This window comes from Ornithorhynchus anatinus, chromosome 1 (genome assembly GCF_004115215.2).
Source record: "Ornithorhynchus anatinus isolate Pmale09 chromosome 1, mOrnAna1.pri.v4, whole genome shotgun sequence".
Taxonomy (NCBI): domain Eukaryota; kingdom Metazoa; phylum Chordata; class Mammalia; order Monotremata; family Ornithorhynchidae; genus Ornithorhynchus; species Ornithorhynchus anatinus.
The window spans coordinates 182,553,694-182,575,677 of record NC_041728.1 but is presented as its reverse complement, the minus strand read 5'-3'; the positions used below and the strand labels follow the sequence as shown (position 1 = coordinate 182,575,677).

At 50.6% G+C, this 21,984-nt stretch overlaps 1 long non-coding RNA gene across 1 annotated transcript; it reads left to right on the top strand.

Moving 5' to 3' along the window:
• The first annotated feature begins 421 nt into the window (after positions 1-421).
• LOC114809978 lies at positions 422-8,230 on the top strand. Its single transcript, XR_003757741.1, has 3 exons — positions 422-480; positions 5,033-5,105; positions 8,095-8,230. It is a non-coding gene; the product is annotated as an uncharacterized LOC114809978 (long non-coding RNA).
• The last annotated feature ends 13,754 nt before the right edge of the window (positions 8,231-21,984 follow it).

The window sequence follows — 21,984 nt, the reverse complement described above, 5'->3', positions numbered from 1 at the left end:
TTAATATTCTTATCATCCATCCCAGCACCTAGAACGGTGCCTGGCACATAGTAAGCCCTCACCGCTTAGAACAGTGCCTGGTACATAGCTCTTACCAAATACCGTCATTATTATTATTATTTTTATCGACCCCAGAGCTTGGAACAGCGCCTGGTACGTAGTAAGCGCTTAACAAATAGCCCAATTACCCTTAGTAATAGTTGTGGAGGCATTTGTAGGAAGTGACCAGGCAGGAAACCAACAGATCCGCACTAGCCACCGGGCTACTGGGCCCTCACTCACTCATTCATTCATTCAAGTGTATTTATTGGGCGCTCACTGTGTGCAAAGCACTCTCCTAAGCCCCCCCACTCATGACAAGCCCCGCCCCACCTGACAAAGTTCTTCCCTCAACAGTGGTCGCCATGGCAACCGAGCCCCCCTCCGTCCACCGCCCCCTGACCGTCCTGGATAGTCAGGCGGGCCCCAGGATGGACCAGGGTGAGGATGGGTCCCCCTCCCAGTTCTCCCAGTGGGGAGGGGAACCAGGGAAGACTGGGAATGAACCCCCAGGAATGGGGTGGGATCCTGGGAGGGGGAAGAGGAGGGAGGGTCTCACTCCAGGCCCATCTTCATTCATTTATTGAGCGCTTACTGTGCGCAGAGCGCTGGGCTGAGCCCGTTGCGGGTAGGGAATGTGCTTACTGTTGCGTGGTAATAATGATAATAATAATAATTAGGGTATGTGTGAAGCACTGATTAGGTGCCAGGCACTGCTCTAAGTGCTGGGGTAAATAATAATAATGATGATGATGATGGTTTTGGTTAAGCACTTAGTATGGGCCAGGCGCTGTTCTAAACGCTGAGGTAGATACGAATAATAATAATGATGATGATGATGATGGTATTTGTTAAGCATTTAGTATGGGCCAGCAACTGTTCTAAGCGCTGAGGTAGATAAGAATAATAATGATGATGATGATGATGGTGGTATTTGTTAAGCACTTAGTATGTGCCAGGCGTTGTTCTAAGCGCCGGGGTAGATAATAATGATAATAATGATGATGGTAGTTATTAAGCGTGTAGTATGTGCCAGGCACTGTTCTAAGCACTGGGGTAGATAAGAATAATAATTTTATTGCCATCGTTCTCGTCTGTGCGTCTCCCCCGATTAGACCGTAAGCCCGTCAAACGGCAGGGACCGTCTCTATCTGTCGCCGACTTGTTCATTCCAAGCGCTTAGTCCAGTGCTCTGCACATAGTAAGCGCTCAATAAATACTATTGAATGAATGAATAAGAATAATAATATAATAATGATGACGGTGTTTGTTAAGCACCTTAGTATGTGCCAGGCACTGTTCTAAGCACTGAGGTAGGTAAGAATAATAATAATATAAAAATGATGATGGTATTTGTTAAGCACTTAGTACGTGCCAGGCACTGTTCTAAGCGCTGGGGTAGATAAGACTAATAAAATATAAAAATGATGATGGTATTTGTTAAGCACTTAGTATGTGCCAGGCACTGTTCTAAGCACTGGGGTAGATAAGAATAATAATGATATAATAATGATGATGGTATTTGTTAAGCACTTAGTACGTGCCAGGCACTGTTCTAAGCGCTGGGGTAGATAAGAATAATAAAATAATATAAAAATGATGATGGTATTTGTTAAGCACTTAGTACGTGCCAGGCACTGTTCTAAGCGCTGGGGTAGATAAGAATAACAATAATAATAATATAAAAATGATGATGGTATTTGTTAAGCACTTAGTACGTGCCAGGCACTGTTCTAAGCGCTGGGGTAGATAAGAATAACAATAATAATAATATAATAATGATGATGGTATTTGTTAAGAACTTAGTAGTGCCAGGCACTGTTCTAAGCGCTGGGGTAGATAAGAATAATAATGATGATGATGATGATGATGGTATTTGTTAAGTACTTAGTGTGAGCCAGGCACTGTTCTAAGCGCTGAGGAAGGTAAGATGATAATATAATAATGATGATGGTATTTGTTAAGCGCTTAGTGTGTGCCAGGCACTGTTCTAAGCGCTGGGGGAGATAATAATAATAACGATGGTATTTGTTAAGCCCTTACTATGTGCCAGCCACTGTTCTAAGCGCTTGGGGTAATGATAACAGTTATAATGATGGTATTTGTTAAGCGCTTACTATGTGCCAGGCACTGTACTAAACACTGGAGTGGATACGAGCAAATCGGGTCGGACCCAGTCCCCGTCCCGCATGGGGCTCACCGTCTCCATCCCCATTTTCCAGATGAGGGGACTGAGGCCCAGAGAAGGGAAGCGACTTGCGCAAGGTCACAAGGCCGACGAGCGGTGGAGCCGGGATTAGAACCCGTGATCCTCTAACTCCCAGGCTCGGGCTCTAGCCACTAGGCCAGGCTGCTTCTCTCCCAAGTGCTTAGTACAGGGGTCTGTACAAAGTAAGCGCTCAGTAAATGCGGTTCAATGTCCGAAGGAATACTAAGCACCTCGGAGACGCCAAAAGAACCGTAAGCCCGTCAGTGGGCAGGGACGGTCTCTATCTGTTGCCGAACTGTCCATTCCAAGCGCTTAGTCCAGTGCTCTGCACAGAGTAAGCGCTCAATAAATCCTAGTGAATGGATGAATAGAACGATAAACGGACACATTCCCTGCCCACGAGGAGCCGACGGTCGAGACGGGGAGGTTACAGTAGGCAGCTGGTAAAGATGGAGGGCATTGATCAAGTACTTCCCGTCAACTCCTTAGTGGGCAGGGATCATACTAATAATAATGATAAAGGTATGTGTTAAGCGCTTACTATGTGCAAAGCATTGTTCTAAGCACTGGGAGGATTCAAGGTCATCAGGTCGTCCCACGCGGGGCTCCCAGTCTTAATCCCCATTTTACAGAGGGAACTGAGGCCCAGAGAAGTGAAGTGACTTGCCCACAGTCACACAGCTGACGAGTGGCAGAGCCGGGACTAGAAGCCGTGAGCTCTGTTAGGCTTTCTCCCAAGCGTTTAGTACAGCGCTCGCCCACAGGAAGTGCTCCGTGGTTCAGTGGGAAGAGCCCGGGCTTGGGAGTCAGAGGTCGTGGGATCAAATCCCGGCTCCGCCACTTGTCGGCCCGGTGACCTTAGGCAAGTCACTTCACTTGTCCGGGCCTCAGCTTCCTCATCTGTAAAATGGGGATGAAGACGATGAGCCCCACGTGGGACAACCTGATTTCCTTGTATTTACCCCAGTACTTAGAACAGCGCTTGGCACACAGTAAACGCTTAACCAATACCGTCACTTGTCAGCCGTGTGACTGGGCAGGTCACTTCACCTCTCTGTGCCTCAGTTACCTCATCTGTAAAATGGGAGGTGAAGACTGTCAGCCCTACGTGGGACAACCTGATGACCCTGTATCTCCCCCAGCGCTTAGAACAGTGCTCTGCACATAGCGCTTAACAAATACCAACATTACTGTGATTACAATTATTAAATACCAATGATCGACTGACTGAATTTGTTCTCAACCCCTTTAAGAGTTTCTGGTGGGCAGGTAACGTATCTCTTCATCCTGTCTCCCAAATGCTTAGCACAGTGTTCCGCACCCAGCGAGTGCTCAATAAATACCACTAATTGATTGATTGAACTCGTTCACAACTCCTTTAAGACCCAAACTCCTGGCAGGCAGGAAACATGACTGCCAATCCTGTTAAGAGTCGCAACAAGGCTTAGTTCATTCATTCATTCATTCATTCAATCGTATTTATTGAGCGCTTACTATGTGCAGAGCACTGTGCTAAGCGCTTGGAATGGACAATTCGGCAACAGAGACAATCCCTGCCCATTGAAGGGCTCACAGTCTAATCGGGGGAGACAGACAGCAAAACAAAACAAGTGGGAAGGGCCCAGGCTTGGAAGTCAGAGGTCATGGGTTTTAATCCTGCCCCCGCCACTTGTCTGCTGGGTGACCTTGGGCAAGTCACTTCACTTCTCTGGGCCTCGGTGACCTCCTCTGGAAAATGGGGATGAAGACTGAGAGCCCCACGGGGGACGACCTGATGGCTTTGTACCGAGTTCTGTTTCCCTGCCTCTAGACCGTGAGCTCGTTGTGGGCAGGGATTGTCTCTCTTTATTACCATATAATAATGTTGGTATCTGTTAAGCGCTTCCTATGTGCAGAGCACCGTTCTAAGCGCTGGAGTAGACACAGGGGAATCAGGTTGTCCCACGTGGGGCTCACAGTCTTCAGCCCCATTTTACAGATGAGGGAACTGAGGCGCAGAGAAGCCAAGTGACTTGCCCACAGTCACACAGCCGACAAGTGGCAGAGCTGGGATTCGAACTCATGACCTCTGACTCCAAAGCCCGGGCTCTTTCCACTGAGCCACGCTGCTTCTCTAATTGTACTTGCCCAAGCGCCTAGTACAGTGCTCTGCACACAGTAAGCGCCCAATCAATACGACTGAACGAATGAATAGGCCGGCACTTAGAACAGTGCTTGACATGTAGTAAGCACTTAACAGATACCATAATCATTATCGTTATTATTATTATAACTCTTCCACTGATGGACTGAAGGCTACCTGTGGGCAGAGCACTGTACTGAAGGTTGGCTCAGTGGAAAGAGCCCGGGCTTGGGAATCGGAGGTCATGGGTTCGAATCCCAGCTCTGCCCCTTGTCAGCTGTGTGACCGTGGGCGAGTCACTTCACTTCTCTGGGCCTCGGTTCCCTCCTCTGTAAAATGGGGATGAAGACCGGGAGCCTCACGTGGGACGACCCGATGACCCCGGATCTCCCCCAGCGCTTAGAACGGTGCTCGGCACATAGTAAGCGCTTAACAGATACCAACATTATTATCATCGTTATTATGATCACCCCCTGGGGGGGCCAGCAGGGCTAAAGGTGTCAGCGGGAGGGGGCCTGGGGCAGACCACCGAGAGCAATGAAACCATGAAGCGCGACGGAGCGTCGGCCCCGGCGGCGAGCGGTGGGAGGAAAATGGAGGAGAGTGAGGGGTCTCCGCCATGGACACTGACAGATTTTCCCGCCGGTGGGTTTTCTTTCCAGAGCCGCCGTGGCAGATGGAGGCAGACAGCCCCGCTCAGCGGAGGAGATTCTGGAAGGGTGTTTGGAGAGTAGTGTGAGTCGGGGGGAAGGGGAGGGAGATGACCAAGAAGCAGCATGGCGTAATGGATAGAACCCGGGCGTGGAAGTCAGGAGGTCCTGGGTTCTAATCCTGACTCTGCCACCTGTCTGCTGGGTGACCTTGGGCAAATCACTTTACTTCTCTGGGCCTCAATTACCTCCTCCGTAAAATGGGGATTGAGCCCGTGGGCCCCGGTTCCCTCATCTGTAAAATGGGGATGAAGACTGTGAGCCCCACGTGGGACGACCTGATTCCCCTGTGTTTACCCCAGCGCTTAGAACAGTGCTCCGCACATAGTAAGCGCTTAACAAATCCCAACATTATTATATAAGGACCCGAATTGTTCGTATCCTGTAGCTTAGTACAGCGCCTGGCACATAGTAAGCACTTACCAAATGCCACAGTTATTATTATTATTAGCAGCCGGGAGGAAACGAGACAGGGAGGAAGGAGGAAGGGCAGGAGGGAAGGGGACAAAGGGAGGGAAGGGAAGGAATCGAGGAAGGGAGAGAGTCGGGAAGCCCGGCCTGCCTTTCTTCCCCTTCAATCTGTCAATTGAGGGTCTGGGTTGAGCACTTAGTGAGTGCAGGGCACTGTTGTAACTGCTTCCAAGCTCCCAGGTGCCCTCAGCTAGTAGAGGTCTGAGGGGGAGAATCAGACTGAGGGGACGGTTGGTCTGAGGGGAGAAGTCAGTCTGAAGGGAGGGTGGGTCTGGGGGGAGAATCAGTCTGAGGGGAGGGTTAGCCTGAGGGGAGGATTGATCTGAGGGGAGAATCAGTCCGAGTGGAGGATTGTTCTGAGGAGAGAATCAGTCTAAGGGGAGGATTGGACTGAGAGGAGAATCAGTCTGAGGGGAGAATCAGTCTGAAGGGAGATTGGTCTGAGGGGAGAATCAGTCTGGGGGAGGATTGTTCTGAGGGGAGAATCAGTCTAAGGGGAGGATTGGTCTGAGGAGAGAATCAATCTGAGGGGAGGATTGGTCTGAGGGGACAATCAGTCTGAGGAGATGGTTGGTCTGAGGGGAGAATCCGTCCGAAGGGAGGATTGGCCTGAGGGGAGAATCAGTCTGAGGAAATGGTTGGTCTGAGGGGAGAATCAGTCTGAGGGGAGGATTGGTCTTAGGGGAGAATCAGTCTGGGGGAGGATTGGCCTGAGGGGAGAATCAGTCTGAAAGGAAGATTGGTCTGAGGGGAGACTCAGTCTGAGGAGATGGTTGGTCTGAGGGGAGAATCAGTCTGAAGGGAGGATTGGCCTGAGGGGAGAATCAGTCTGAAGGGAGGATTGGTCTGAGGGGAGAATCAGTCTGAGGAGACGGTTGGTCTGAGGGGAGAATCAGTTTGAGGAGAGGATTGTTCCTAGGGGAGGCAATCTGAGCAGAGGGTTGATCTGAGGGGAATCAACCTCAAGGGGTTTGGTCTGAGAAGAGGGTCAGTCAAAGGGAAGAATCAGGCCGAGGGAAAAGAGAGCAAGAGGGAAAGTGGAATAATAATAATAATAATAATGGCATCTGTTAAGCGCTTACTATGTGCCAAGCACTGTTCTAAGCGCTGGGGCAGATACAAGTTGATCGGGTTGTTCCACGTGGGGCTCACGGTCTTCATCCCCATGTTACAGATGAGATCACTGAGGTACAGAGAAGTGAAGCGGCACGCCCAGGGTCACACAGCAGACAAGTGGCAGAGCCGGGATTAGAACTCACATCCTCTGACTCCCAAGCCCGGGCTCTTTTCCCTGACGCTGAGGGGGAGGAGGGTCAGGAGAGGGAATGGGCCCCTTCCCGTGCCCCTTCCCAGCCATGCCCCTCCTCTTCTATACCCTTTCACCCATCCCTCTCCCCTCCACTTGTAGCCCCCCACCATGACTGTCCCCTCCGTGACCCCTTTCTGACGCCCCCAAGAACAGTTACCCCCTCCCGTCCTCACGGACCTCACCCCGAAAATAATACTAACCATAATGTTGGTATTTGTTAAGCGCTTACTGTATGCCGAGCGCTGTTCCAAACGCTGGGGGAGATGGAGGATAATCAGGTTGTCCCACGTGAGGCTCACAGCCTTAATCCCCATTTTCCAGATGAGGTCACTGAGGCACCGAGAAGTGAAGTGACTTGCCCACAGTCACCCAGCTGACAGGTGGCGGAGCCGGGATTAGAACCCATGACCTTCGACTCCTAAACCCGGGCTCTTTGAGCTACGATGCTGCCCGATAGGGGCAGGAAGAAGGTGGAGTCACTTTCCTATCAATCAACCATCAGTAGTACTTATTGAGCGCTGACTGTGGGCAGAGCACTGTACTAAGCGCTTGGGAGAGGATGATGTGACGGTAACAATCCCGGCTCTGCCGTTGTCTGCTGGGTGACCTTGGGCAAACCATTTCACTTCTCAGGGCCTCAGTGACCTCATCAAAATGGGGATTGAGACCGTGAGCCCCACGGGGGACAACCTGATGACCTTCTATCTACTCCAGCGCTTAGAACAGTGCTTGGCACATAGTAAGCGCCTCACAAATACCGTGATCATCAATATAACAGACTCATTCCCTGCCCTCGTGGGATCTCCAGGAGCCCGGGGCCGCCATGTCCGGCTCCTGGTGGAGACGTGGCCTTGTCGTGGCTCAGTGGAAAGAGCCCGGGCTTGGGAGTCAGAGTTCATGGGTTCAAATCCCGGCTCCTCCACTTGTCAGCTGTGTGACTGTGGGCGAGTCACTTCACTTCTCTGTGCCTCAGTTCCCTCATCTGTAAAATGGGGATGAAGACTGGGAGCCCCACGTGGGACAACCTGATTACCTCTTATCTACCCCAGCGCTTACAACAGCGCTCTGCACATAGTAAACGCTTAACAAATACCAACATTATCATTATTATTGTCCATGACGGGATGTGGGCCGGAGGGGTTGGAGCGGAATGCCTGGCGGAGGGCGGGGCGGGGGCGTCGTGGAGGGGGACGACTCCGGAGATCCTAATTCTCCATCCTTCGGGCCTCCACAGTTTCAAACATCTGGCCTACGCGGTCATGAGCCAGGACTTCTATCACGTCTTTGAAATCGTTCAGGATTTCGAGGACGAGGAGGAGGAGGATGAAGAGGAGGACGACGAGGGAGAGGAAGAAGAGAAGGCGGAGGAGGAAGAGGAGAAGGAGAGAGAGAAGGTGGAGGCCGCCCGGAAGGTGGAGAAAGTAATGGCGGAGACGGAAGGGGAAGGGAGAAGAAAGGCGAAGGAGGAAGAAGGGAAGGTGGAGGACGAGAAAAAGGAAGAGGAGGAGGGGAAAGCGATGGCGGAGGTGGAAGCGGGACGGAGAAGGAAGGAGGAGGAAGAGGGAGTGGAAGAAAACGAGGAGGAGGAGGAGAGGCCCAGAGGACCCTCTTTCGGAAACCCCTCGTCACCGATGCCTTGCTGTAGCCTGAGGCCCTGGTTCCTCAGGTCCGGGAAAATCTGGCCTCAGTCCGGAGAGGGCGAAGGGCGGAAGTGGAACAGGAGGATGCTGGACTGGTTGGCCAGAGCCCGGCCGTGGAGACCCAATTCCCTTCCGAGGATGACCAGGGTGCACCCCTGGGACGGAGAAGACACTCCGCTCCGGCCCCTCCCGGGACCCCCGGGCTCATCTCCGAGGCCCAGCCCGCCCCCCGCGCCCCTCCGGAGACCCCGCGAGACCCCGCCTCGCCACCGCTCCTGGCATCGGGCCTCGGTCTACCCTCTGGACCCCGGGCCCCGGGTTCCGTCCCCCTCGGGGGCCCTCCGTTCTCTCGGACTGGGGCCGCGGGCCGGAGACGAGAGGAGGGGGCCGATCCCTCCCTGGAGCCGACACCGGAACCGTTCCCCAACTTCCTACCCGTCCCCCCAGGGGGACGGTGACCCCTCCAGGAAAGAGTCTCCTCAGCCGTCTTCCTCGCCCCCGCCTTCCCTCTCTCCGACGCCACGTCGTCCCTAAGGCCGGGCTCGGCCTCGGCGTCATCCTCACGTCCCCCCACTCCCTCGCTCCCCTCACCTCCAGCCCCCACCCCTTCCCCCGTAGAAATAAAAATGTTAAACTTCACAAAGAATCGAGTGAAGGAAAAAGCGGTTTTCTACAGTGGCATCCTCGGGGGGGTTCAAAGTTCACCGTCAATCAACCGGTCAGTCAATCGTATTCACTCATTCATTCAATCGTATTTATTGAACGCTCTCTCTGTGCAGGGCACTGTACCGAGCCCTCGGGAGAGTACAACGAATAAATGGACACATTCAAGCGTTTAGACGGATCACAATGTGCCGGGAGGAATTTCGGGACAAACCTAAGCTCGAAAGGAAAATCGACGCGGCCTAGCGGAGAGAGCTCGGGGCCTGGGAGTCAGAAGGACCTGGGTTAATGATAATAATAATAATAATTATGCTTACTCTGTGCCAAGCAAGGGAGTCAAGTTGTCCCACGTGGAGCTCGTACTTTTAATCCCCATTTTGCAGATGAGGGAACTGAGGCACAGCGAAGTTAAGTGACTTGCCCAAGGTCACACAGCAAAGTGGCGGAGCCGGCATTAGAACCCACGACCTCTGACTCCCAAGCCCGGTTCTAATCCCAACTCCTCCACTTGCTTGCTGTGCGACCCTGGGCGAGTCATTTCACTTAGAAGCAGCGTGGCTCAGTGGCCAGAGCCCGGGCTTGGGAGTCAGAGGTCATGGGTTCGAATCCCGGCTCTGCCACTTGGCAGCTGAGTGACTGCGGGCGAGTCACTTCACTTCTCTGGGCCTCAGTTCCCTCACCGGTAAAATGGGGATAAAGACTGTGAGCCTCACGTGGGACAACCTCATGACCCTGTATCTCCCCCAGCGCTTAGAACGGTGCTCTGCACATAGTAAGCGCTTAACAAATACCAACATTATTATTATTCTCTGGGCCTCAGTGTCCTCAACTGTCAAATGAGCCCCACGTGGGACACGGACTGTGTCCGATCTAATTGATTTAGAATAATAACGGTGCTTAGAATAATAATAATAATAATTGTGGTATTTGTTAAGCGTTTACTATGTGTCAGGCACTGTTCTAAGCAGTGGGGAGTGGATAGAGCACGGGCCAGGGAGTCGGAAGGTCATGGGTTCTAATCCCGGCTCTGCCACTTGTCTGCTGTGGGACCTGGGCAAGTCCCTTCACTTCTCTGTGCCTCGGTGACCTCATCTGTAAAATAGGGATTGAGATTGTGAGCCCCTTGAGGGAGCGGGACTGTATCCAACCCAATTTGCTTGTATCCATCCCAGCGCTTAGTACAGTGCCTGGCACATAGTAAGCGCTTAACAAATACCTCAATAAACAAGGAAATCAAGTTGGACATAGTCCCGATCTCACGTAAGAATATCATAATAATAATATAGCCCCGGTCTCACATAATAATATAATAATAATAGTAATAGTTGTTACAAGCTAATCAGGTTGGGCCCAGTCCCTGTCCCAAATAGGGCTTCTTGTCTCAATCCCCATTTTACAGTTGAGGCCCAGAGAAGTGAAGTGACTTGTCCAAGGTCACCCAGCAGACAAGTGGCGGAGCTGGGATGAAGACCTACGTCCTTCTGACTCCCAGACCCATATTCTATCTATCCAATAGGCCACATTGCTTCTCATTAACCGCGTTCGACACAGAGTGACAGCTAAACATTCATTCAGTCATATATATTGAGCGCCTACTGTGTGCAGAGCACTGTACTAAGTACTTGAAAAGCACAGTTCCACAACAAAATACCAACAAAAATGCCATGAAAAACGGGGGATGCGTGGCCGCTCAAACCAGCGGAATTAGGTAGGGAACGTGCCTGTTGACCGTTAGATTATCCCCTCCCAAGCGTTTAGTACAGTGGTCTGCACACAGTAAGTGCTCAATAAATACCACTGACTGACTGACCAGCTAGATTAGACTCGATCGATCTAATCTGTCGCCCCGACGTCAACTCCAGGAGGATGGGTTTGGGTCTAATATCCTCTCCCAAGCGTTCTGCACACAGCTGATACTCGATAAATGCCACTGCTTAACATCAGTCAGTCAGTGGTATGTATTGAGCGACTACTGTGTGCAGAGCACTGCCCTAGGCGCTTAAAAGAGGTGTAATGAAAGAAGCAGCATGGCACAGTGGCTAGAGCTCAAGCCTGGGAGTCAGAAGGTCATGGATTCTAATCCCGGCCCCACCACTTGTCTGCAGTGTGACCTTGGGCGAGTGGCTTAACTCCTCTGGGCCTCGGTACCCTCCTCTGTAAAATGGGGTTTAAGACTGTGAGCCCTTTGTGGGACAGGGATTGGGTCCAATCAGATTGTCTTGTATCTACCCCAGCAATTAATGATAATAATAATGTTGGTATCTGTTAAGCGCTCGCTGTGTGCCGAGCACTGTTCTAAGCGCTAGGGTAGATGCGGGGTGATCAGGTTGTCCCACGTGAGGCTCACAGACTTCATCCCCATTTTACAGGTGAGGGAACTGAGGCACCGAGAAGTGAAGTGACTTGCCCAAAGTCACACAGCTGACAAGTGGCAGAGCCAGGATTTGAACCCATGACCTCTGACTGCGAAGCCCGGGCTCTTTCCACTGAGCCACGCTGCTTAGAACCCGTTACCTATTTACCTGTTACCTTAGAATTCTGATACCGATTTGTACATTCCAAGCGCTTAGTACAGTGCTCTGCACATAGCAAGCGCTCAATAAATACTATTGAATGAATGAATGAATGAATGAATGAATGAATGAATGAATAGAACAGTGTCTGGCACATAATAGTAATAAGGAGCGCTTAACAGATACCATCATCATTATTATTATTCCTCCCCTAAGCACATGGAGACACGCAACATTATAATAATTATTATATTTAATATATGTGATGTGCAATATATGTAATGTCGTTATTATCATTATTATTATGGTATTTATTAAGCACTTACTACGTGCCAGGCACTGTACTAAGCACTGGGGGGGATCCAAGCCAATCAGGCCGGACCCGGTCCCTGTCCACACGTGGGGCTCACGGCCTCCATCCCCACTTTCCAGATGAGGGAACTGAGGCCAGAGAATCGAAGCGACCCGCCCAAGGTCACTCAGCAGACAAGTGGCGGAGCCGGGATTAGAACTCAGAACCTTCCCACTTTAGCCACTAGGCCAGTCTGCTTCCACAACATCAGCAGGAGGCTCAAATCCTTCCCACTGGGAGGCTTCTGCTTTACGTCTCTCAGCCACCACCTCAACGCCCCTTCCCACCCCCAAATCAGTCAGTCAGTGGTATTTATTGAGCGCTTCCCGTGCGCAGAGCACTGTTCCAAGCCCTGACTCCAAAGCGGACAATGACAAGTTGGACTGTGGGCGAGATCTTACCAAATGAACTATAAAAGCCCGCGAGGCGTAAAGACCGTCATAAAGCACCCTTCAATCATCCACGGGAAGAATTTATGACGATATTTCCCAGATAATATGTCCTCTAGAGGAACACTTAGGGGCCAAGATTTAAGGGCAGAGTTCCGAGCTGGGCTTCGCCGAGGTGAAATGTAGATGGGTTTCTTTCCTGAGAATTAGGGGCTCTGTGACTTGATGGCGGGAAAGTCCTAGAGGTTAGAAGGATGGTTCCGCCTGGATCCGGATCGCCAGATCGATCTCTCCGGCTTGTATGGGCGGGGAGTGTGGTGATGATGATAATGTTGGTATTTGTTAAGCGCTTACTATGTGCAGAGCACTGTTCTAAGCGCTGGGGGAGATTCAGGGTCATCAGGTTGCCCCACGTGAGGCTCACAGTTAATCCCCATTTTACAGGTGAGGGAACTGAGGCCCAGAGAAGTGAAGTGACTCGCCCAAAGTCACGTGGCTGACGAGTGGCGGAGCCGGGATTAGAACCCACGACCTGACTCCCAAGCCCGGGCTCTTTCCACTGAGCCACGCTGCTTCACATAGTGCTTCACGTAGAGCTCCAATTCTAAGTAGGAGGGAAAACAGGTCTGGGATCATTCTTTTGTAGATGAGGAAACTGAGGCACAGAGAAGCCACATGGCCTAGTGGCAAGAGCCCGGGCTTGGGAGTCAGAGGTCGTGGAATCTAATCCCGACTCCACTACTTGCCTACTGTGTGACCTTGGGTAAGCCACTTCACTTCTCTGTGCCTCAGTGACCTCATCTGGAAAATGGGGATGAAGACCGTGAGCCCCACGTGGGACAACCTGATGACCTTCTATCTCCCCCAGTGCTTAGAACAGTGCTTGGCACATAGCAAATGCCTAACAAACACCGTCGTCATCATTATCATTGTTAGAAGTGAAGTGACTTGCTCAAGATCACACAGCCGACATGCGGCGGAGCCGGAATTAGAACCCGGGTCCTCCGAGTCTCAGGCCCAGGCTCTTTCCACTAGGCCACACTGCTTCTCATCGGACACGGTCCCTGTCCCACAACGGCCTCACAGGTTAAACACAAGGGAAACCGGGTTTCCAACCTATTTTACAGATCAGGAAAAGAATCGATCGATCGATAATGGTATTTGATTGAAAAATCAATCATGTTTATCGAGCGCCTACTATACGCAGAACACTGTACTTAGCGTTTGGGAGAGTACCACATGACAAGATAACAGTCACATTCCCAAAACAAGCTTACAGTCTAGAGGGGAGGGAGAGGGACATGATTAGAAATAAATAAATGACAGAGACGGGCATAATGACAAGCAGCGTGGCTCAGTGGAAAGAGCCTGGGTTTTGGAGTCAGAGGTCATGGGTTCGAATCCCAGCTCTGCCACTCGTCAGCTGTGTGACTTTGGGCAAGTCACTTCACTTCTCGGTGCCTCAGTGACCTCATCTGTCAAATGGGGATGGAGACCGTGAGCCCCACGTGGGACCACCTGATTCCCCTGTGTCTACCCCGGCGCTTAGAACAGTGCTCGGCACATAGTAAGCGCTTAACAAATACCAGCGTTATTATTATAAGCGGTGCGGGGCCGGGAGGGGGGATGAAGAAAGAGAGCGAGTCGGGGCGACACGGAAGGGAGCGGGAGAAGAGGAGAGGAGGGCGCAGTCGGGGAAGGCTTCCGGGAGGAGGTGGGCCTGCAGGAAGGCTTTGAAGGCGGGGGAGAGTCAGCGTCTGTGGGATTTGAGGAGGGAAAGCGTTCCGGACCAGAGGCGGGACACGGGCCGGGGCTCGGTGGCGAGACGGGCGAGCTGGAGGCCCAGGGAGCAGGTTAGCACTGGAGGAGCAAAATAATTATGGTATTCATTAAGCGCTTACTACATGCTAAGCACCGTTCTAAAAGCCGGGGTAGATACAAGATAATGGCTGGACACAGTCCCCGTTCCACATAGGGCTCCCAGCTTTAATCCCAGTTTTATAGATGAGAGAACTGAGGCCCAGAGAAGTGAAGTGACTTGCCCACGGTCACACAGCAGACAAGAGGGGGAGCCAGGATTACAACCCAGACTTTCTAACTCTCAGCCTCGTTTTCTATGCATTCATTCATTCAATAGTATTTATTGAGCGCTTACTATGTGCAGAGCACTATACTAAGTGCTTGGAATGGACAAATGGGTAACAGATAGAGACCGTCCCTGCCCATTGACGGACTCACGTTCCAATCGGGGATTCTCCCCATGCTTAGCCCAGCGCAGAGCTTCTCTGCGGTTTCCTCATCTGCAATAATAATAATGATGATGGTATTTATTAAGTGCTTGCTATGTTCACTATGCTCACAGTCGAATCCGGGGAGACAGACAGACAAAAACCATAGCAGTAAATAGAATCAAGGAGATGTAACAATAATAATAATAATGTTGGTATTTGTTAAGCGCTTACTACATGCAGAGCACTGTTCTAAGCGCTGGGGGAGATACAGGGTCATCACGTTGTCCCACGTGAGGCTCACAGTCTTCATCCCCATTTTACAGATGAGGGAACTGAGGCTCAGAGAAGTGAAGTGACTTGCCCACAGTCACACAGCTGACAAGGGGTAGAGCCGGGAGTCGAACCCATGACTTCCGACTCCCAAGCCTCGGCTCTCTCCACTGAGCCACGCTGCTTCTCTGTACATCTCATTAACAAAATAAATAGGGTAATAAAAATATATACAAATGAGCGGACGAGCCCAGTGCTGAGGGGAGGGTACCACGCTGGGATGCATTAATGTTATTAGTAGGAGTATTGTTTTTGTGACCCTCCAAATGGACAGGGACCAAATCTAATTACATATATAGTAAGCATTTAACAAATTTCAGTAAAATATGCATTTAACAAATTTCAGTAAAATATGCATTTCACTGAAATTTATATGATATATAGGTTCTGTTTTTCAACTGAAATCTGTTAAATGCTTATTATATGCCCGTCACTGTACTAAGAATTGGGGTAGATACCATTTCATCAGGGTGGACACAGTCTGTGTCCCACATGAGGCTCACAGTCTTAATCCCCATTTAACAGATGAGGAAACTGAGGCGCAGGGAAGGGAAGAGATTTGCTCAAGGTCACACAGCAAACAAGCGGTGGAGCCAGAATTAGAACTCTGCTCCTTCTGACTCCCAGGCCCGGGCTCTACCCAACAGGCCACACGGGCTCTCCCACCAAGGCATTTTTCCCCGGTTCTTAGCACAGTGCTCTGTATCCAGTAAGCACTTAATAATTCGAACTCGCCTCCAACTTACCAAGTAACTTAAATTCCACTCTTCCTTGCCTCTCCAGATTCCTAAACGGTAGTTCTAAATTTTTATGGACACGGAATGATGGTTTTGATGACCTTTTCTTCTCCGGATTTGCCCAGGAGGGTAGATTCGGCTGATTAAGCAGCTTTATGGCATGTGGATTTAGAAATCCTCGGGACCAAGTGGTACTAAATGCTTAATCAGCGCTCTGCACAGAGTAAGCACTCAGTAAATACCACCGATTGATTAGGATTCCCTCTAGACTGTAAGCACATTGTCAGAAGGGAACGCTACTTGTTTGGATGTCCGTCTCCCCCCTTCTAGACTGTGAGCCCGTTGTGGATCGGGATTGTCTCTCTTTGTTGCTGAATTGTCCTTTCCAAGCGCTCACTACGGCGCTCTGCACACTGTAAGCGCTCAGTAAATACGATTGAATGAATGAACTCTGCTGTATTATACTCTCCCAAGTGCTCAGTACAGCGCTCTTCCCTAAACCCCACTCTTCCTCATCTCCCACTCCCTTCTACGTTGCCCTGACTTGCTCCCTTTATTCATCCCCCTTCCCCTCCCGTCACCGCTTACATATTCATTTATGTATTTATTTCTATTAAAGTCTGTCTCCTCTAGACCGTGAGCTCGTCGTGGGCAGGGAATGTGTCTATTTCTTCTTGTATTGTTCTGTTGTATTGTTCTCCCAAACGCTTAGTACACTTCTGGGCGCACAGTAAGCGCTCAATAAATACCCTCGATTGAATGACAACTTATCTCGGCTGGAAGCCAGCGTACAAACCACAGCTTATTTCATGTCCGTGGGCCGAATTCTCTTCCTCCGGTCCGGTGAGGGTAATTCCTCGTCGTTTCTTCAGGGCTTCACCTTGGTAAAAGCGAAAGGTCAGCGTTCTGAGCTGTCCCCTTTTTTATTTTCAGGGGAAACCAACAGTTACGGGAAATTACGGACAAAAGCTGTCAAAAAAGGGACCTCACCCCTCTCCTGAAAAAAACAAAAACAAAATGACTCCAAATTGCAATCCTTCCCCAAGTCAGCTTCATTTATGCTCGCGAAGTAAGGCAGGCAAAAAGCGGGGCTCCGGTCATAAATCCGACCTGCGTACAAAGCTTTCTACCTTGTGGATTAGCGTAAAATACGAAGGCCTAGCACATAAATACTTTGGGAGAGGACCAGGTCTCTGTCTTGTTTTTAATTAACCGGAAATTAATTATACTTTTAAAATGCTTTATAGTTCAGTAAATAAACTAGGCCCAGCCTCGAGCGTGTTTTATCAACCTGCTCCTGCTTGGTGTTCTCAAAAGTTCTTCGGAAATATGGGCCGCTAGACAGACGTCTGGGCCTCTGTGGTCGGGCAGTGGGTCTGTTGTATGGTTATGTTGTGCTCTTCCCAGCGTGCGGCACAGTGCTCCGCGCGCAGTAAGCGTTCAGTAAATACGACGGACTGACGGATTGACGGACTGGATGTAGGCATAAAATCCTGGCGGGCGGGGACCGATTAATAAATGGAATTTATCGAGCGCAATGTAGTTCATTCAATGGTGTTTTCTGAGCGCTTACTGTGTGCAAAGCACTGTACTGAGAAGTACACGAGAAGCAGCGTGGCTCAGTGGCAAGAGGCCAGGTTTGGGAGTCAGCGATCCTGGGTTCTAATCCTGGCTCCGCCCCTTGTCAGCTTTGTGCCCTTGGGCAAGTCACTTCACTTCTCCGTGCCCGAGTTCCCTCATCTGTAAAATGGGGATGAAGACTGTGAGCCCTACGTGGAACAACCTGATTACCTTGTATCACCCCCAGTGCTTAGAACAGTGCTTGGCACATAGTAAGCACTTAAATACCAACATTTATTTTTTTTTTTAATTTATTTTTTATTTACATAGCAAGCGCTTAACCAATACCATCACTATTCTTCTAGACTGTGAGCCCGCTGTGGACGGGGATTGGCTCTCTTTGTTGCTGAATTGGCCTTTCCAACCGCTTAGTCCAGTGCTCCGCACACAGTGAGCACTCGATAAATACGATTGAATGAATACTGATAATCGTGTCATTTGTTAAGCGCTTATTAGGTGCCAAGCACTGTACTAAGCACCCGAGTGGATACGAGCAAATGGGGTTGGACACAGTCCCTGTCCCACCCGGGGCTGATAGTCTCCAACCCCATTTTACAGTTGGGGTAACTGAGGCCCAGAGAAGTGAAATGACTTGCCCAAGTTCACGCAGCAAACATGTGGCAGATCTGGGATTAGAAGCCACGATCTTCTGACTCCCGGGCCCGGGCTCTAGCCTAATGCTTTGAAGGGGCAGAGAGTGCTGGTGAAGCAGCGTGGCTTAGTGGAACGAGCCCGGGCTTGGGAGTCAGAGGTCATGGGTTCGAATCCCAAGTCCACCACTCGTCAGCTGTGTGACTTTGGGCAAGTGGCTTAACTTCTCTGCGCCTCAGTTCCCTCATCTGTAAAATGGGGATGAAGACTGTGAGCCCCACGTGGGACAACCTTCATGCATTCAATAGTATTTATTGAGCGCTTACTATGTGCAGAGCACTGTACTAAGCGCTTGGGATGATGATTCCCTTGTATCTCCCTCAACGCTGAGAACGGTGCTTGGCACATAGTAAGCGCTCAACAAATACCAACATTTTTATTATTATATACGGATGGGGCGGGTGATCCAGGACAGAGAGAGGATGTGGGCCAGGGGTCGGTGGCGAGAGAGACGGGATGGAGGGGCAAGGGAGGAGGTTGGCATCAGAGGAGCGGAGCGTGCGGGGCAGGGTGGAGGAGGAGAGCGGCCAAGTGAGGGAGGAGGGGGCGACCCCATGGACCCCTTTATAGCCGACGGCGCCGGGTTTCTGTTGGATGCCAAGGTAGAAAATCAACCGCTGCAAGGTTTTGAGACATGGACTGAACGTTTTTGTCAAAAAACGAGTTGGGGAGCAGAGGGAAGTGTGGACCGGAGTGACAGGAGGCAGGGAGGTCAGCCAGGAGGCCGACGCGGTCATCCGGGCGGGAGAGGAGGAGCGCTTGGATTAGTGTGGAAGCTGTTGGGTTGGAGAGGAAAAGGTGGATCTTAGCAAGGTAGAACTGACAGGATCTGGTGACGGATGAAATGTGCGAATTCGACGAGAGAGCTGAGCTGAGGATAATGCCAAGATTACAGCCTCGGGAGACAGGGAGGATAATAATAACCATAATACTGTTCATTCATTCATTCAATAGTATTTATTGAGCGCTTACTATGTGCAGAGCACTGGACTAAGCGCTTGGAATGAACAAGTCGGCCACAGATGGAGACGGCCCCTGCCCTTCGACGGGCTCACGGTCTGATCGGGGGAGACGGACGGACGAGAACGATGGCAATAAATAGAGTCGAGGGGAAGAACGTCTCGTAAAAACCGATGGCGACTAGATAGAATCGGGGCGATGTACATCTCATTAAACAAAATAAACAAAATAAATAGGGTGGTAAAGATATATGCAGTCGAGCGGACGAGTACAGTGCTGAGGGGGTGGGATGGGAGAGGGGGAGGAGGAGAGGGAAGGGGGGAGAAGAGGGTTTAGCGGCGGAGAGGTGAAGGGGGGTGTAGAGGGAGCAGAGGGAAAAGGGGAGCTCAGTCTGGGAAGGCCTCTCGGAGGAGGTGAGTTTTAAGTAGGGATTTGAAGAGGGGAAGAGAATTAGATTGTCTGAGGTGAGGAGGGAGGGCGTTCCAGGACCGCGGGAGGACGTGGCCCGGGGGTCGACGGCGGGATGGGCCAGACCGAGGGACGGTGGTATTTGTTAAGCTTACTATGCGCAAAGCACTGTTCTAAGCGCTGGGGGAGATCCAGGGTCATCAGGTTGTCCCACGTGAGGCTCACAGTCTTCATCCCCATTTGACAGATGATGGAGCTGAGGCCCAGAGAAGTGAAGCGACTTGCCCACAGTCACCCAGCTGACAAGTGGCAGAGCAGGGATTCGAACCCATGACCTCGGACTCCCAAGTCAGGGCTCTTTCCACTGAGCCACTGGTGGTGGTATCTATAGTGATGGGAAAAAATGATGAGAAGCAGCGTGGCTGAGAAGCAGAGTGGCTCAGTGGAAGGAGCCCAGGCTTGGGAGTCTTAAGGACCTGGGTTCTAATCCCCCCACTCTGCCACTTGTCAGCTGTGTGACTTTGGGTAAGTCCCTTCACTTCTCTGTGCCTCAGTTCTCTCATCCGTAAAATGGAGGTGAAGACTGTGAGCCCTATGTGGGACAACCTGATGACCTTGTATCTCCCCCAGCGCTTAGGACACTGCTTGGCACATAGTAAGCACTTAACAAATGCCAACACAATTATTATTATTATTATTATTAAAGAAGGGTGGGGGAGAATTGGGTTTGGTTAAGAATCAATCACTTAAATCGGATTTATGAAACACTTGGGATAATACAGTGGAGCAGTGAGCCCAAATCCCTGTCCTGGGAACTTAAAATCTACTGTGTGAAGAACACTGTACTGAACACTTGGGAGAGGATGTTAGAGTAGCAGACACAATCCCTGCACTCAAATAGCTTACAAGAAGAAGAAGAAGAGCAGTAGCATGGAGAAGCAGCGTGGCTCAATGGCAAGAGCCCGGGCTTGGGAGTCAGGGGTCATGGGTTCCAATTCCGCCTCTGCCACCTGTCAGCTGTGTGACTTTGGACAAGTCACTTCACTTCTCAGTGCCTCCGTTACCTCATCTGTAAAATGGGGATGAAGACCGTGAGCCCCACGGGGGACAACCTAATGACCCTGTATCTCCTCCAGCGTTTAGAACAGCGCTCGGCACATAGTTATCGCTTAACAAATACCCACATTATTATTTATTATTAAGTGAAGTGACTTGTCCAAGGTCACACAGCAGACGTGCGGCAGAGCCGGGATTAGAACCCATGACTCGGGCTCTAGCCATTATGCCATGATCCGTTCATTCGATCAATCCATGATATTTATCGAGTGCTTAACTATAAGCACTGGGGGGGGGGTACTGTACTGGGGGGTATACTACAAAAAATTAAGCAGACACGTTCCCTCCCCACCACTAGCTTAAATCAAGGGCATTTATTGGGCGCTAACTGTGTGCAGAGCACTCTACTAAGCCCTTGGGAGAGCACAATTCAACAGAATTAGCAGACACAGTCCCTGCCCACAGCGAGTTTAAATCAATGGTATGTATTGATATCATTTGAAGCAGCGTGGCTCAGTGGAAAGAGCCTGGGCTTCGGAGTCAGGGGTCACGGGTTCGACTCCCGGCTCTGCCACTTGTCAGCTGGTGACCGTGGGCAAGTCACTTCACTTCTCTGGGCCTCAGTTACCTCATCTGGAAAATGGGGATTAACTGTGAGCCTCACGTGGGACAACCTGATTACCTTGTATCTCCCCCAGCGCTTTGAACAGTGCTCTGCACATAGTAAGCGCTTAACAAATACCAACATTATTATTATTATTATTGTTGAGTGCTTACTTTGTAAAGAGCACTGTACTAACCCCTTGGGAGAGTACTAGTGACTGGCCCAAGATCACCCAGCAGAGAAGCAGAAGAGCTGGGATTAGAACCCATGACCTTCTGACTCCCAGGCCCGAACTCTATCCATTAGGCCCCGCTGCTTTATTATTATGGTATTTGTTAAGCTCTTACTATGTGCCGGGCACTGTTCTAAGCGCTTCTAATTCCACAATTATTATCAACATTAATAACGCTGATAATTGCCTGAGCTCCCCTTCCCAGGCCTGATCTATGTAGACTGGAGAAGCAGCATGGCGCAGTGGAAAGAGCACGGGCTTTGGAGTCAGGGCTCATGAGTTCGAATCCCAGCTCTGCCACTTGTCAGCTGTGTGACTGTGGGCGAGTCACTTAACTTCTCTGTGCCTCAGTTCCCTCATCTGTAAAATGGGGATTAAGACTGTGAGCCCCACGTGGGATAACCTGATTTCCCTGTGTTTACCCCAGCGCTTAGAACAGTGCTCGGCACATAGTAAGCGCTTAACAAATACCAACAAATACCAACATATAGACTGTTTCTACTCCAGATCTTAGTACATACTACAAGACCTAAGAAAGTGGCTAGAACCCAGGCCTGGGAGTCAGAAGGTCCTGGGTTCTAATCCCACTCTGCCACTTGACTGTTGCGTGACCTTGAGCAAGTCACTTTACGTCTCCGTGCCTCAGTCACTTCATCTGTAAAATGGGGATCGGGACTGTGAGCCCCACGTGGGCCGGGGACTGCGTCCAACCTGATTTGCTTGTTCCAACCCAGCGCT